This window comes from Chinchilla lanigera, unplaced genomic scaffold, assembly GCF_000276665.1.
Source record: "Chinchilla lanigera isolate Chin_1 unplaced genomic scaffold, ChiLan1.0 scaffold00052, whole genome shotgun sequence".
In the NCBI taxonomy this organism is placed as follows: domain Eukaryota; kingdom Metazoa; phylum Chordata; class Mammalia; order Rodentia; family Chinchillidae; genus Chinchilla; species Chinchilla lanigera.
The window spans coordinates 1183930-1195611 of record NW_004955453.1 but is presented as its reverse complement, the minus strand read 5'-3'; the positions used below and the strand labels follow the sequence as shown (position 1 = coordinate 1195611).

The 11682-nt window shown below is 47.1% G+C and overlaps 1 pseudogene; it reads left to right on the top strand.

Annotated features, from left to right (window-relative positions):
- Window positions 1-10808: 10808 nt before the first annotated feature.
- Window positions 10809-11455, top strand: LOC102028612 (annotated as a pseudogene).
- Window positions 11456-11682: the final 227 nt, after the last annotated feature.

Here is an 11682-nt window from a genome sequence, read left to right as displayed (position 1 = left end):
AAATAAACCCAGCCAACTTACCAGCCCATTCTCCTAATCCTTATGGCGTATGGTTCCTATAAGAGTTCCAACTGACAAGGGCCAATATTGAGAATTTGCATCTTAGCAAGCAAAGCAAGTAATAAACATAGCATGTTCTGCATAATCGTAACTTAAAAAGCATTTACATCCTGCTGTGTCACAACTAAAACATTTGGGGAAAGGTAATGGTTTGGCCTTAGCAGGTGTGGAGTGGTGGTATTTTTTATCCTGAAGCAACCCTTTATAAAAACTGTTATATATCTGTAGTGCAAATAAATCTGTGTCTTATCTTATCTGTGCAGTTTTTGTTTTGTTTTTGAGACAGGGTCTCACTATGTAGCTCAGACTGGCCTCAAACTCGCAACTGTCCTCTTTCCTCAGCCTCCCAAGTGCTGGGACTACAGACGTGCGCCACCATGCCTGGATTGTTTGTGCAGTTTAGCCCCTCTAAGGGTTGATTTCCCCCCTGACGTTTGCAGGCTCCACCCAGGCAGGGCAGGGCTCCCTCTCCAAGGTCTGTATTTCCTGCACCTCTTCTTGGATAAGGCACTCTGAAAGGCAGAGACATCAGTATTTTGTAAAATGTTCATCGTTCACTTTAGTGTTCTCTTTATGCTTTATGTCTTTATCTTCCCTGTGCACTTAATGAACACTAATTATATGTACTTGGCAAATGCCATGAAGTTCCAAACTGACAAAGAAGCGTACTGCTAACCATGCACACGTCTGAGATTCCTTCTTGGTCTGCTCGCAGGCCGGGAACAGGGACGTATGGCTGCTGCTATGATGCTTCCCAAGTGACTCTGAGGTCCACTTTGGCGGGGAGCCCCTACCTTCAACCACCCACAGAGGAAGCGGAAATGCCCACCCCCCACAGCCAGTCTGCATCACGAAGCACAGAGAAAGCAACTCACTCTGCTCTGGGGTTTCAGCAGGACCACAGCAGGGAGAGTTTTATTCTTCAAGGATAACTCGCTCCCCCACTTACTTTTCAGAGGGGAGAAATAAGTCTCACATGTACGTGGACTGAGCAAGGTAGAGGCCCCGCGACAGGGCAGGCATCAACACCAGCGCCCAAGCTGCCATCCAGAAATGCCAGTGCCACTCTGAATGAGCTCTCCTGGGGCCAAGGCACAGGGACAGGGTGAGAGGACAAAGGGAGGCAGGGCCACTGTCCTCAAGCACACGGACCAGGAGGAAACACTCAGGCTGCCAGCAGTCCAAAGCAGAAGGTGGAGTGGGTAGAGGGAGGGACGCTGGAGCGGGCACGGGCTCCCATCTAACCAGTCGTGCCCGGCTGCTTCCCTCCATCCCTTCCCGGCCACTGGGTGGGAGTGGGGGCTTCTTTCTCTCTGGACAGTTCCAACCGATTGCTAAAATGGTGAGGGCAGAACAATAATGAGATGAGTAATCACGCCTCTTGAGGGGCAGTATGCAGAGACATGTGCTGTGTGTGTGATAACTGTTTCCCTAGATTTTCTACTGCCTTCTTTTATTTTTATTCATCTTTGATTGAAACTGCCAATTTGAAATCTAACAACTTCTTTGTGCGTGGGTCGGATGTTCAGAGTGACGAGTTTTGGGGTTGTCAGGAAAATTGACATCTTTGCTACTGGATGCTTGGGCAGAATCTTCCGCTCTTCTCCTAGCAGCACAGGGCGGCACATGGACAAAATGCAAACCTTTGAGAATTTTCATTCTCCCCGTCTGGGAAGAAACTGGCTGGAATATATGACCTCAGCCCCGGGCAGGGCGTGGGTGCTGTCCATGTGAGGATCTGGTCACTCGCTGCTCCCAGGGCTGCAGGGGACCGCTGTCTTGCTCACTGAGTTCCACACACACACAGGTCAGCTATGTTCACTTGGCACTGCACGACCTCTGCAAGCAGGGAGCACCCCCAGGGCAGAGCAGGGCTCTGCATGGCCCTGGGGTGGGGGAGGCAGCCTTGGTCTCCACATCATGGAAAGGAGCTGGGCACTGCCAGGCATTCAAAGCATCCCACCCCTTCCTCCCAGTTTGTTTGAGGGTGTGGAGGGTCCCATTCCCTTGTCATCACCCTAAAACACATCCCAGTGGAGTGATCCAGCAGCACTCTTTGCATGGTGGACCTTGGGGCTCCCTGCAAGCTCTTGTTTCTCGGTGCACCCTTTCTCCTCTCCCTTTCACCCCTGCTCGAATGCACCCCATTTCTCAGAACCCAGTGTCACATAACTTTCCTGAAACTTCTGTGCCTCTACGTAACCTCTGCTCTGCTCTTCCACAGCACATGCACTACGGCATGTGCAGGGGGCTTGGTGGTGTCGCCCCCAAATTCATGGGCATGGAACTCCAGAATAGAACGTGATTTGGAAACAGGATCTTTGCAGTTGTAATTAGATAATATGGATTAATATTGGATTAAACTGGGGCCAAAATGCCATGGCTGGCATCATAAAGAGAAAAGACTCAGGCAGACCCACCAGGTAAAAAGTCCACGTGAGGATGCAGATGGTAGCAGAGACTGGCGTGTTGCACCTGCAAGCTAAGGGATGTCTACTGCTGGCACGTGCCAGAGCAGGAAGAGGCATGGAGTAGGGTCACCCCAAAAGCCTCCCCAAGAGAGCAATCTGCCCATACCTTGGGGTTGGACCCCCGGCCTCCAGAGATGGAGAAGAGAAGTTTTGTTGTCTTTAGCTCTCATTTCATGGTGCTTTGTCCCTAGAAAACTAACACAGCGCTGATGAGAACCGTGAGCTGCCTGTCTGTAACCTCTGTCAGCTGCCTACAGTGCCCAATTTAAGGGGTGGGGGAGGCATCAATGGGCATTTGTGAGATGATCAAGAGAAATAATTCTTCAAATTCTACTGTGTTCCAGAATCCCACAACAATTAGTGACGGCAGAAGGCAAACGTCTCCGTTGCAAACGGAGCCTCCAAGCTGGCATTCCGAGGTTGTCCAGGCCCCCACCCTGCCCTGTGCTGTCCCTGTCACCGTGTGGTGCCAAGGCAGGCTCTGGGGAGCCAGACAGCCGACAGCATGTGTGAGAGTAGCATGAGTTTTGGAGGCTCGAGGACTTTACTCCACAAAAGGATGTGAGTCAAGCTCATGCAGCAGTGCCCTTCCTTTGCTAAGGCCTAGCCAGCGGGTTGGGACCGCACTCAAGCCTTGCTAAGAAGTTGTAGATAAGGGGCAGATATGCCTCAGGAAAGTGCTTAGAAAAGTGGTAAGAAAACCAGAGAAATTAATTAGCAATCTCCCCACTGTGCCCAACCTTGAAAAATTAACCATACCAGAAACATGGACAATTCTGCCATTAACTTTTATCTCAGTACTGCTTTTGGGAAAAAAAAGTACTGAGTCACAGATGCCCTCTGCATGGCTCCAGGGACAGACGGGTCGGATGTGGCCCCTCTCCGAGGCACCCCAGTCCCCGAGACGGGTTGCATGGCCAACAGCACTGCTCTTGGTAGCAATTCCAGAGGGGCGGCTCTAGGAAACAGTGCTTAATGGGGCGAAGTATGGAGAGTGGAAACATGCAGCTCTTATTGGTGGGCCTCACATTCTTTCCCCGAGTGGCACCCCCAGCCTTTTGTGTTTCACTGAATCATCGTGGCTTCCTCCCCGGTCTGTTCACAGAGTCTGAGAACATCCGCGCCAGAGGGAGCCTTAGAAGCCCACCCTTCCTCTAGAGACTCCAGGAGAGCACTCTTTTCTGCCACAGGAAGCTTTTCCTTCCCTGGGGAGAAATGTGCCTCACATTCAGCAAGTCACATCTGCCAAGGTTTGTTATTTGCAGAAATAAAAAGCAAAGTCCCCCTTACCTGGGAGTCTATGATAGCTCACAGACGACTACAAATTCTCTGACACTCCCAACTTGGAAAAGGTATTGAGGACAGGACCTCTGTCCCTGCTTTTGGATCTTGTTAAGCTCCACGGCTGCTTGACCAGTATAGTATATGGTGACCAAGGCAGCTCTGTCTCATCTCCAGGCTCAGGCCTGAGGAAAGTTGCAGCTTCCATTTCCTGTCTCCTACACCCTTGCTATGGGGTGCAGCCGCCTGGCTGCGGGAAGCCCACACTGCATGGAGAACTTCCCCGCTGTGCTCCAGCTGATGAGCAGCACCTACTCCACCACGTATGCGCAGCATCTTGGATGTCCAAGACAGCTGAGCCATTAGCGGATTCTGACTCCAGCCATGAGACCTCAGCTGCACGAAAGATCCCAGCAGAGAACCAGCTCACATGGAGAACCACAGTAGATGTAACAGGAAGCTGGCGTTTCAAGCCACAAAGTGGTAGGGCGGTTTATTGCACAACAGCAGATAACCAGAATAAGAGCTGGCGCCCACATCCTCCAGCCAGAATCTCAGTACTCTGAGAACCGTCAGAGTCAACAAACACCTTCTGAGCACTTACTATGACCCCAGAAATGTTCTAGGAACTCGAGGTTCAGCAATAAGCTGAGTGAACAAGGTCCCTGTTCTCCATGAATTTATCCTCCAGTGCAGAGTAGAGAGAGACAGAAAATATCAACAGTAAGTACTACAAGAGAGGTAACAGTGTGCAAATAAAGGGAACTTTGGACTGTGGTGTTTTTTTCCCAAAATTAGCATTGCTGTTTTCTAACTATAGGCTACCAGCTTTCTTTCTGAGTGTACTTTTCTAGTATAGTTTTTCTGCCACTTTAACTTCAACTGTGTTGTGTCCGCTTATATTTTATTCCTGTAAACAATATATATTTGTATTATGCATCTTTTAATAGCTGACTTTACACGTTCATATTTTTCGTAGTCACTGATGCACTTCGGACTTATTTTTCCATATTGTTCTCCACTTCTTTAACCATACTTTTTCCTTTATTCTCAATCACTGAATCTTCTTTGTAACATCTCTAAGTTTCTCTCCAAGCCCCCTTTCTGCTTAAGCATCTCCAGTTTAAGGGAAACAACCAACCTCTAGCAGATCTTATAGTAATATATTGGTGTGTAATCAGATTCCCCTTAATTTCCGCCCAGTGGTCTTCACAGTGCACCCCCGCAGGATGAGCCCCATCTGTCATCTGCTTGACAGCACAGCAAAGACTAACCTGTCCAGCATGCTGTTTCTCTCTCGAGGATCCTTTCTCTGGTTCCATTCCTCCAGCCCTTTCACTCCAGGGATAGCTTCAGGAACTATGACTCCGTTTCCCATCATCTCTTTAAAGGACAGTGCCCACATCTGAAGGACTTAGCCCTCAAGGAATCTGATCTGTGCTCAAAAAAATGAGACTGTTTCCTCCCTCACTGTAAACAAAACCCCACCATGGCAGAGACTCAGGTCGCCTGGGTCCCTGGGGAGCTGAGACTCGCAGCGACTCACAGTGAACTCCTTGTTAGCCCAAGTCTCCAGGCCACAGCCCGTCCATCTTGTGTTTTACAGCTGGGCTCACTGGCTGTGGTCACCAGGCTGCACAATTAGCCCGGATTAGACATCTTGTTAGAGTCAGTCCACTGCTCCTGGTTGTCAAGAGAGTTTGGATTTTTCCCAACATTGTGTCACCCACAGCAGTAGTTTTCTTTGCCCACATATTTCTTTCTGCAATTTCCATGGCCCTTGTCCAATAATTTTTTGACGTGCCTTGCCTTGTTTGCAAGAAATATAGTCATATCTGTTGGCTGTTTCTGGAAGGGGGAGGAGCAGGAGAGAAAGGTACCCCAAAGAACTTGCACATGACCCTACTTTCTGAACTCAGTTGATCAGACTCCCACACACGGGTGTGATTAGCCATCTGTGAGAACAAGCTGGGAGATTGCTCGTGTGACAGACAAGTTTGGAGACACTTGGAACCCCAAATGAGAGAAATCTCAGGAAGACGGGCTTGCTTTGTGGCTGGTGAGGAAGATGCAGAAATAAAGTCATTTGGATAAAAGAATATTTGAACAAAGAAATGGCGCTGGAAGAGAAAAATAAAGGAGATTCTTACAGCAAAGGTTATTGGTGTTCTACATTTGATGCTGATATGGAATGGATTGTGTCTTCCACAATCCTAGATAGTAAACTCCAAACTCCTGGTACCTCAGGATGCGACTTCTTTGCAGATAAGGTTCTTAAAGAGATAATTAAAATTACAAGAGGACATTGGGGTAACTCTTAACCTAGTATGTCTTAGTGTATTCATAAGAAGGAAGACACAGAATACAGTGGAAGAAGACAGCCACATTTAAGCCATGGAGTGAGGCTTTTGATGAGACTGGCCGTGGTGACACCTTGACCTTGGGCTTCCCTGCTGCAGGACTGTGAGAAAATAAATTTCCATTGCTTGGAGCCCCAGCCTGTGTCACCTCGTTAGGCAGCCCTAGCTGCTGAGCACAGACCCTGAAAATGTATCTTGTAAGGACCCCCAAGATGGGTGGCAGCGACTCAGGTCAACTTCCTAAGACCCAGTGGCTTCCTTTGTGCCAAGTCTGGGCTGCAGGAAACCACCTGCTCTGTGACACACTGTCCAGATGTCCCAAGCATTCGCTCCACTGGCTCATTTCTCCTAACACTCACACCAGCACAAGTGTGCCAACGAATGCGCACATACACACACATGTGTATCCATGTGCACACCTGTGAACATGCATACATCCACACATACACACCGGATGCACACCTGAAATCAGGTACACAAGCACAAGTGTATATCTGTGCCCACACCTGCATGCATCTACATCCACATCATGCTAGCTGTAGGTAGAGATCCACATCTGCCTGGAAAAGCCAGGTGGGTCAGCCATGAAGCAGACCTCGTGGCCCCTCTTTCAAGAAGCCTGACAAGTGGGTGTCCACCTCCACCCAGGCCTCCTCCAGTCAGTCCTCTGACGCTTGAGTGCCATCTCACGGAGCCTTCCAAGAGAGGCCAGAGTCCTCGGTTACCTGCTCAGTGGGACAGGGCTCCTTCTGCCAGAGCTACTTCCAGGTGTGTGTATAGGGCTGTTCCGGTCTCTCCAACTAAACTGTGAGACCTGGGACAAAATCACAGAACCCTAAACAGAGCCATCTTCTCTCAGAACTGGAAAACCCACCCCTGTGCAAATGACCACGTCAACCCAGAGGGGAGCACTGGAATAGATACATAAGAAGCATGCACTCCATGCTAACCTCAGACATGATTTCCACAGGAGTGGTTGCTTGATTCTTAGACAGCTATGGCTAGGAGCATCAATTCAGTCTTCTGCCTGAGGAGTGAGGACATTAGAGGCAGGTATACAACAGCCTCAGGGATCAACACACACACACATAAAAATAAAAATAAAAATAAATAAATAAATAATAAAAGGATCGACACAAATAGCCTGACAGGGAGAAAAAAAATATTAAAATTGGGGAAATAAGGCATAACGGCTCCCTTGATGGCTTCCGATTATCTCTGGGAACACAGCACATGAGGCCCTCGGGATGCTTGGCAGTGTGAAGATGTTTGTCCCTATGCTGGTGGCCACCATGTTTCTCATAAGTGAAACCATTATCCATGCATCCTTACCTGCAAAGCAAATGCCACGTGTGGTGTGCATTCTGGAAGGAGTTCTGTCTCAAGCTACATCACTGTGCAGCTTCAGTGATATGGAACAGGAGTTAGCAGGATTTCTCTTGGTAGATGGTATGGTCTCTGCCACAATAACCAAACACCATTATAGTGTGTGATAGTAGGCAAAAACAACACTGAACAAATGGGTGTGGCTGTGTTCTGGTTGTAAATAAAACTTTATTTATAAATCAGGCAGTGGGCCACGTTTATTCCCTCAGTGTAGATTTCCATCCCCCATTGAGAAGATTCCTGCTGTGGGACTCCTCATTGTCTGAAGGTGCCAAGTGACTGAGTAAGGGAATAACCTAGTCTCTGAACCAGGAGGTGAAGAAGGGCCCACCCTTCTTGGCAGTCATCTCATCAGCTCCTCCCTCTTCTCACACCACCTGTGTGCCTGCCAGAGTGAGGCCTCCAGATGTCCCCAGACCTCCTGCCCAGCCCAGCACAGGCAGGCTATTTGGGGTTCTCAGGAGGCACTGAGATAAGAATGCACACATTACAAACTCATCCCCTCCCCGAGGGAGCCCAGAACAATGGATGGTGTTAATGAGTCTCACTGCCTAATGAGGAGCCCACCCAGCTCTTGATCCCACTGCTAATGAAAGCAGTGCCCACAGTCAAGCATAGGCGCTTGTTTGCCACTTTCCTTTTGCCACGGGACATTAACCTAAAAGAAGGATCCTAAAGTGAGACAGTCACGTAAATTCTTTTGATTTACCTTTGTGAGTTCCCCATCCATGTTTTTGTTACTTGTCTGGACAAGCCTTCTCCTTCCTCCTCCTTCTTTTCTCCCCTCTTTAAACTTCAAGCACCGTTGTCAAACTGAAGCCTAAGTGGTTAACACCAGAGTTAATTAACCATGAATTAATTACCATCCTAAATAGTCCATTCTGGAAATGACTCCAGTGGCCACCATTAGATTGAGATTTCATTCAAGCTCATAGGAAGCTGGTTTTAGAGGAGATCTGAGGGTCTGAGCCTGACCTGAGCACACGGTATCCCCGGTTGGAATCCCTGTTTGGAGACATAGAAAGCCCTCTGCATGTTAACAACACAGAAATATCACACAAGCAGCACTGTATCGAGAAGCAATTTCCCCTTAAAAGAACATGAACCATCACTTTGAAATTCTGGAAGAGCCAGGTCAATGAGGCCTTGTTGGATTTTGCTTTCTGGGTAGTTAATTTCAGTCTAAACTTCCCAGAATATCTATAGCTCCAAGAAGACATATTTAAAAAAAAAAAAAAAAAAAAAAAAAAAAAAAAAAAAAAAGTAGGACGTTTTTGTCTGATTTCAGGGGAATAGCACGGCATGGAAGAGGGAAATCTCAGACAGCACTAGGCAGATCTTGTCACAATGAGACAATAGACCAGTTCAATCCAACAAATAGGGTTTAGAAGAAATTTGGGGTCATGATGTGACACAGTGTGCTACAAATTTTTAAAAACTAAGCCTTCTGCCAGCACAGAAATACAGAGGACCTGTAAATCACAAGCCACCTGACAGGCCCAGCAGGCCCAAGAACAGCAAGTAAAACCTACTTCCCCTGGGCTGAAAATCAAATGGGGGAAGAAAACAAGACTTTCACAAGTACTTAGAGAAAAGCCCCAAAGAAAGATGAATGCTGAATGGATTATTTTTATAACATAGCAATCTTCTTCCTTCTGGGAGACAGAAAACTAGAAAAAGTGTCGCTCTGCCCTGGTGATGACACAAGGCCAGATGAATTACAAAATCATAAGATTTCTCAATGTATCAGAGATGTGAGGTTGCAGAAAAAGCAAGCATCTCAAATCTAAAGAAAGGAAGGTAGCTCCAGGGTAAGACATGGCATGCGCTCACCTATAGCACAGGTAAGATGCTGAGCACCACCCAGGCAGGTAAGAACTCAGGTACAATCCTACGGGCTTGGAAAGGCTGCATACAGGTTTGCAGGAGAATGCAGAGAACTCTAGGAAATGCTCAATGAAAGGTCAGGGGTCACAGAGGAGATGAAGATGGCTTTCTCTCTGACAACTGCAAGTGCAGGAAAGATATGCTCCTCCACTCCCGGGCCTGCTCCACCGGGCACAAAAGGCTGAAGCCTCCAGGAGAAGGACACCACCCAGCATGAGTAATGATCCACTGGGACTGGAACAGGTCAGCATTAAAATCTACGTCACTCCAGTAAGGAGTAGAATAGTGCTATGCACAGGGACCTATACCACTAACGTCCTCTCTCACAAATGTCCCACCCAAGATGCAGGGGAGCCTGAGCATCATGAGGAGGAGAGGTCACATCACTTTGAAAGTCCCAGCTACCATGGCACCTAGGCTTGTCTAAGACAGACTTGACCCCACGTCTGGATCCAGCTTGACCTGACCACAGCCATCTTGAATTGCAACTGCCGTGCCTGACTCCAGTCACTCCACATGGCTGTGCCTGCGTAGTCTCCCAGAACACTCCCATCAGAGTGCTAGCGAGGTTTTGTCACCAGACTCTGGTGCCAGAAATGTACCTGGGTCTATGATATTAGCTGGAGGTAAACCAGGGACATCCGGCTCGGATGGAGCCACTTTCGTCCTAACTGATTTATAAGCCCCCATCTTCTCACCCAAACTGAGGGGTCCAACTAGTCTTACTGCCACCTAGGGCCACACTTCTGCCAATAATGCCCCAAGCAATTCCACATCAGGCCATCCTGAATCTGTCTGCCTCTTTTCTTCAGTCTCACAACACCTTGGTTCTCACAAACTAGAGCAGATTGTTCTAAAATACCAGACAACAAAAAACACAATAACTCTAGACACCACACTACCAAGTACTGAGTAATGAGAAGCAAGTGTCTACACTGGAAAGAAGTCCCCCAAACACACAGCAAAGCCTGAAGCTGAGTGTGGAGCACAAATATTGAGAAATCCTCCTGTCCCCTTCAAAAGTACATGGTAGCCACAACAACCAGAACACCCAAGCCTAGTTTCCCTCCTGACCAGACTGCCTCAACCCCACACTAAAGGATAAGAAAAACTGTCTGCCCACTCCAGGGGTAATGCTGTTTGCCTCAATTGCTGTTGTTGCTCCACATGATGACCAGAACTGACACAAAAATTCCAAGACATGAAAAAACAAGACAATGCAAACATTTCACAAGAGTCAAGGAAATCAACAAAATGAGGTTTAGAGATGTCCCAGGTATTGCTATTATCAGAGAGGACATTTAAAATAAATATGATTAATACTCTTTCTGCCGCCATCTTGATTTTGCATTCTCTGCACAAAATGCTGAGTGAAGCCACAGAATCCATCCCTGCTACAGAGCAGGAGTTAACTCAGCCCCAGGCGGAGATGGGGTCTGAAACAGAATCTGATGGTGAGGAATCAGTATCAGAGCTCGAGGAGCAAGGTTCCACACAAGCAACCACACACAACAAGCCCAGCTGGTAGCAGCAGCCGAAATCTATGAAAAACCAGTCATTAAATGAAAACAGTCAGAGTGAAAAGAAGTCATACAAGGCTATTTCTAAAATGGGTCTTTGGCATGTTTCAGGAGTTCCTATAATCACTGTCTCAAAATCTAAGAATATCCTCTTTGTTATCACAAAGCCAGATATCTATAGGAGCCCAACTTCAGATACTTACTAGTTTGGGGGGAAGCCAAGATTGAGGAATTATCTCAGCAAGCACAGTTAGCAGCTGCTGAGAAATTCAAAGTTCAAGGTGAAACTGTCTCAAACATTCAAAAAAATTCACAAATTCCAACTTTACAAGAAGAGATTAAAGAGGAAGAGGTTGATAAAACAGGCATGGAAGGTAAGGACATAGAATTGGTTCTGTCACAAGCAAATGTGCAGAGGGCAAAGGCAGCTCAAGCCCTAAAGAACAGCAGTAATGATATTGTAAATGCTAGTTTGGAACTAACCATGTAATCATCTGAAAGGATAACTTTTTTGGTGTTTCAAAAATGTCACTGAAGCTTGGCTTGAAATTTGCATGGTTTCTATCACTAATAGAGTTATGACTTATTGGGAAAAATATGATTAATAAGTCAGACCTTTATGGTAGGAAAAAATTGAGAATTTCAATATAAAGATGGAAACTATAAATCTGAATGAAAATGCTAGAAATTTTTTTAAAAAATAAATTCATGGTAGAA